At 44.3% G+C, this 6,000-nt stretch overlaps 1 protein-coding gene across 2 annotated transcripts in view; it reads right to left on the reverse strand.

The window, feature by feature from the left end:
* Positions 1–6,000, reverse strand: part of LOC139420590 (uncharacterized protein C8orf34 homolog) — a 141,212-nt gene that overhangs the window by 79,348 nt on the left and 55,864 nt on the right. The window lies entirely within an intron of this gene.

The following is a 6,000-nucleotide window of genomic DNA, read 5'->3' on the forward strand; positions in this document are numbered from 1 at the left end:
CCACTGCCTGTTCACCCCGCTATCATCCAGAAGGCGAGGTCAGTACAGGTGCATCAAAGCAGGGACCGAGAGACTGAAAAACAGCTTCTATCTCAAGGCCATCAGACTGTTAAACAGCCACCACTAACATTGAGTGGCTGCTGCCAACACACTGACTCAACTCCAGCCACTTTAATAATGGGAATTGATGGGAATTGATGTAAAATATATCACTAGCCACTTTAAACAATGCTACTTAATATAATGTTTACATACCCTACATTACTCATCTCATATGTATATGTATATACTGTACTCTATATTATCTACTTTATCCTTATGTAATACATGTATGACTAGCCACTTTATACTATGCCACTTTGTTTACATACTCATCTCATTTGTACATACTGTACTCGATACCATCTACTGCATCTTGCCTATGCCGCTCTGTACCATCACTCATTCATATATCTTTATGTACTTATTCTTTATCCCTTTACACATAAGGTAGTAGTTTTGGAATTCTTAGTTAGATTACTTGTTGGTTATTACTGCATTGTCAGAACTAGAAGCACAAGCATTTCGCTACACTCGCATTAACATCTGCTAACCATGTGTATGTGACAAATAAAATTGTATTTTATTTGATTTATGTGTCTGTGTGCCCACAATGCCAGGGCGTATGTGTCTGTGTGCCCACAGTGCCAGGGCGTATGTGTCTGTGTGCCCACAGTGCCAGGCCGTATGTGTCTGTGTGCCCACAGTGCCAGGGCGTATGTGTCTGTGTATGCCTACAGTGCCAGGGCGTATGTGTCTGTGTGCCCACAGTGCCAGGCTGTATGTGTCTGTGTGCCCACAGTGCCAGGGCGTATGTGTCTGTGTGCCCACAGTGCCAGGGCGTATGTGTCTGTGTGCCCACAGTGCCAGGCTGTATGTGTCTGTGTGCCCACAGTGCCAGGGCGTATGTGTCTGTGTGCCCACAGTGCCAGGGCGTATGTGTCTGTGTGCCCACTGTGCCAGGGCGTTTGTGTCTGTGTATGCCCACAGTGCCATGGCGTATGTGTCTGTGAATGCGTAAAGCTGCCCTGTTCATCACTGTGCCAGTCATGATGCCAGGCATGAATTAGATTACTGGGAGCGTCAAACCGGCAGCTAACTGAACATCAGCCATGTCACAGCTACAGAGGAAAAGGAGAGTGTGTTACTGTACCCTACAGTGTGTTACTGTACCCTACAGTGTGTTACTGTCCCCTACAGTGTGTTACTGTACCCTACAGTGTGTTACTGTACCCTACAGTGTGTTACTGTCGACTACAGTGTGTTACTGTACCCTACAGTGTGTTACTGTACCCTACAGTGTGTTTCTGTACACTACAGTGTTGGGCTGTACACTACAGTGGTTTTTTCCCATTGAGAAAGAAAGTTTAGCCAGTCAAACAACTGATTTTATATTAGTTGAGTTAGCAACACATTTGAATATCACACCATCCCACCATCCCACCATCCCACCATCACAGCATCCCACCATACAACCATCCCACCATCACACCATCCCACCATCACACCATCCCACCATACCACCATCACACCATCCCACCATCACACCATCCCACCATCACACCATCACACCATCCCACCATACCACCATCCCACCATCCCACCATCACACCATCACACCATCACACCATCACACCATCCCACCATCACACCATCACACCATCCCACCATCACACCATCACACCATCACACCATACCACCATCACACCATCCCACCATACCACCATCACACCTCCATCACACTCACGCACACACACGTACACACACACACTACCCACCAGAGATATAGACACACACACACACACACACACACACACACACACACAACACACACACACACCATCATCATCTCCCACACCAGACCCAACCTATTTCATGTGAGGCCATGAGTTACATATGAGTGAACTCCATGCCTTCGTATGTGATACAAGCCCTAGCTGTGCCTCTGAGCTGTGAGCAGTGAGCTGTGGGCTGTGAGCAGTTAGCTGTTACAGTAGCTGTTAGCTGTGAGCTGTGAACTGTGAGCTGTGAGCTGTGAGCTGTTACAGTAGCTGTGAGCAGTTAGCTGTGAGCTGCTAGCTGTGAGCTGTTACAGTAGCTGTTAGCTGGGAGCCGTTACAGTAGCTGTTAGCAGCTGTTAGCTGTGAGCAGTTAGCTGTGAGCTGTTAGCTGTGAGCTGTGAGCTGTTACAGTAGCTGTTAGCAACTGTTAGCTGTGAGCAGTTAGCTGTGAGCTGTTAGCTGTGAGCAGTTAGCTGTTACAGTAGCTGTTAGCAGCTGTTAGCTGTGAGCAGTTAGCTGTGAGCTGTTAGCTGTGAGCAGTTAGCTGTTACAGTAGCTGTTAGCTGTTAGCTGTGAGCTGTTACAGTAGCTGTTAGCTGTTAGCTGTGAGCTGTTACAGTAGCTGTTAGCTGTTAGCTGTAAGATATGGTTTGGTGTCTGGGAGGTCGCAATGTGATTCATCCCAAATGGCACCTTATTCACTATGTAGTGTAATAATTTTTACCAAGGCCCATTGGGATTCTCATATGGCTCTGGTCAAAAGTAGTGCACTATGCAGGGAATAGGGTGCCATTTGGGACAGCCCTAGAACAGCATGCTTTGGCCTAGTGCCATTATGAAACAGGTTGAGGCTCTAGTGTCTACTTAATACCGGGCTCTACTTAACAACATATCTGACAGATAAACAGGGAAAACACATACAGTATGTATACTGACAAACACCCATCTGAGGATCTGTATTTTTATCCATCTACAGTTAATATATATAAAGTACCAGTCAGAAGTTTGGACACACCTACTCATTCAAGGGTTTTTCTTTATTTTTTACTATTTTGTACATTGTAGAATAATAGTGAAGACATCAAAACTACGAAATAACACATATGGAATCACATAGTAACCAAAAAATGTTAAGAAAATCCAAATATATTTAATATTTGAGATTCTTCAAATTAGCCACCCTTTGCCTTGATGACAGCTTTGCACACTTTTGGCATTTTCTCAACCAGCTTCACCTGGAATGCTTTTCTAACAGTCTTGAAGTTCCCACATATGCTGAGCACTTCTTGGCTGCTTTTGCTTCGCTCTGTGGTCCAACTCATCCCAAAGCATCTCAATTGGGTTGAGTTTGGGTGATTGTGGAGACCAGTTCATCTGATGCAGAACTCCTTCACTTTCCTTCTTGGTCAAATAGCCCTTACACAGCCTGGAGGTGAATTGGGTCATTGTCCTGTTGAAAAACAAATGATCGTCCCACTAAGCGCAAGCCAGATGGGTGGGTGTATCGCTGCAGAATGCTGTGGTAGCCATGCTGGTTAAGTGTGCTTTGAATTCTAAATAAATCACAGACTTTTGTCACCAGCAAAGCACCCCAACACCATAACACCTCCTCCTCCATGCTTCACGGTGGGAACCACACATGCAGAGATCATCCGTTCACCTGTTCTGCATCTCACAGACACGGCGGTTGGAACCAAAAATCTCATCAGACCAAAGGACAGATTTCCACCGGTCTAATGTCCATTGCTCGTGTTTCTTGGCCCAAGAAAGTATCTTCTTCTTATTGGTGTCCTTCAGCAGTGGTTTCTTTGCAAAATATTGACCATGAAGGCCTGATTCACACGGTCTCCTCTGAACAGTTGATGTTGAGATGTGTCTGTTACTTGAACTCTGTGAAGCATTTATTTGGGCTGCAATTTCTGAGGCTGGAAACTAATGAACAGAGGTATCTCTGGGTCTTCCATTTCTCTGGCAGTCCTCATGAGAGCCAGTTTCATCATAACGCTTGATGGTTTTGCGACTGCACTTGAAGAAACTTTAAAAGTTATTGACATTTTCCGTATTGACTGACCTTCATGTCTTAAAGTAATGATGGATTGTCATTTCTCTTTTCTTATTTGAGCTGTTCTTGCCATAATATGGACTTGGTCTTTTACCAAATAGGGCTATCCTCTGCGTATCACCACTACCTTGTCACAACACAACTGATTGGCTCAAATGCAGTAAGAAGGAAAGAAATTCCACAAATTAACTTTTAACAAGGCACACCTGTTAATTGAAATGCATTCCAGGCTATGGTATGCCCTACTGAAAACACCATGGAAACAGGAGAATTCAAACAAGACAGTGGCTGCTATTCCATCACTGGCCACTAGAGGTCAGAGTAACCTCACACACACAAGTTTTCAAGTTTATTCGCCACGTGCACAGGATACAACAGGTGTTAAGCAGTACAGTGAAGTTCTGACCTTGAGAGCTTTTTGGTAACAATGCAGTGATAATAATAATAATAATATTAATAATAACAGTATATTATAGTAATAATAACAACAGTAATAATAATAATATTATAGTAATAATAGCAATAATAATATTATTATTATTATAGTAATAATAATAACAACAATAATAATAATAATATTATAGTAATAATAATAATAATAATATTACAGAGAGACAGAGATGGTAGAGAGGCAGAGAGGTCTATCAGTCTTACTGAGTGGCCAGCCACTGGCGCTGGAGAGTAGGGAGATACAGGGAGACAGAAATGGTCCCTGTATCTCCCTACTCTCCAGTGCCAGTGGTTGGCTATTCAGTAAGACTGATAGACCTCTCTGCCTCTCTACCATCTCTGTCTCTCTGTATCACCCTACTCTCCAGCGCCAGTGGTTGGCCACTCAGTAAGACTGATAGACCTCTCTGCCTCTCTACCATCTCTGTCTCTCTGTATCTCCCTACTCTCCAGCGCCAGTCTGGCTGGCCACTCAGTAAGACTGATAGACCTCTCTGCCTCTCTACCATCTCTGTCTCTCTATCTCTCTTCTCTCCAGCGCCAGTCTGGCAGGCCACTCAGTAAGACACCTTTATACATCAATGATGTCACTCTTGCTACTGGTGATTCCCCGATCCACCTCTATGCAGACGACACCATTCTGTATACTGTACTTCTGGCCCCTCTTTGGACACTGTGTTAACTAACCACCAGACAAGCTTCACAGCCATACAACTCTCCTTCCGGGTCCTTCAAATTAATGCATGCTCTTCAACCGATCGCTGCCCGCACTTGCTCGCCCGTCCAGCATCACTACTCTGGACGGTTCTGACTTCGAATATGTGGACAACTACAAATATCTAAGTGTCTGGTTAGACTGTAAACTCTCCTTCCAGACTCGCATTAAGCATCTCCAATCCTAAATTAAATCTAGAATCGGCTTCCTATTTCATAACAAAGCATCCTTCACTCATACTGCCAAACATACCCTCGTAAAACTGACTATCCTACCGATCCTTGACTTCGGCGATGTAATTTACAAAATAGCCTTCAACACTCTACTCAGCAAATTGGATGCAGTCTATCACAGTGCCATCCGTTTTGTCACCAAAGCCCCATATACTACCCACCACTGCGACCTGTATGCTCTCGTTGGCTGGCCCTCACTTCATAAGCCACAGCCACATCTGTAAATAGCCCATCCAACTACCTCATCCCCATACTGTTATTTTTTGTTGTTTCTCCTTTGCACCCCAGTATCTCTACTTGCACATCATCATCTGCACAGCTATCACTCCAGTGTTAATGCTAAATTGTAATTATTTCGCCACTATGGCCTATTTATTGCCTTTAGGTCCCTTATCTTTCCTCATTTGCACACTGTATGTAGACTTTTCTGTGTTATTGACTGTATGTTTGTTTATTCCATGTGTAACTGTGTTGTTTCTGTCCCACTACTCTGCTTTATCTTGGCCAGGTCGCAGTTGTAAATGAGAACTTGTTCTCAACTAGCTTACCTGGTTAAAATAAAGCACCAGCACCAGTCTGGCAGGTCACTCAGTAAGACTGATAGACCTCTCTACCTCTATACCATCTCTGTCTCTCTTTCTGCCAGCCCAGGTCCAGTCTCAGTGGACTGTACTGGGCCAAACCCTTCAGTATATCAGGCCAAGCCTTCACACAGAATTA

The sequence above is a fragment of the Oncorhynchus clarkii genome, chromosome 11, assembly GCF_045791955.1.
Source record: "Oncorhynchus clarkii lewisi isolate Uvic-CL-2024 chromosome 11, UVic_Ocla_1.0, whole genome shotgun sequence".
NCBI classification, from domain to species: Eukaryota; Metazoa; Chordata; class Actinopteri; order Salmoniformes; family Salmonidae; genus Oncorhynchus; species Oncorhynchus clarkii.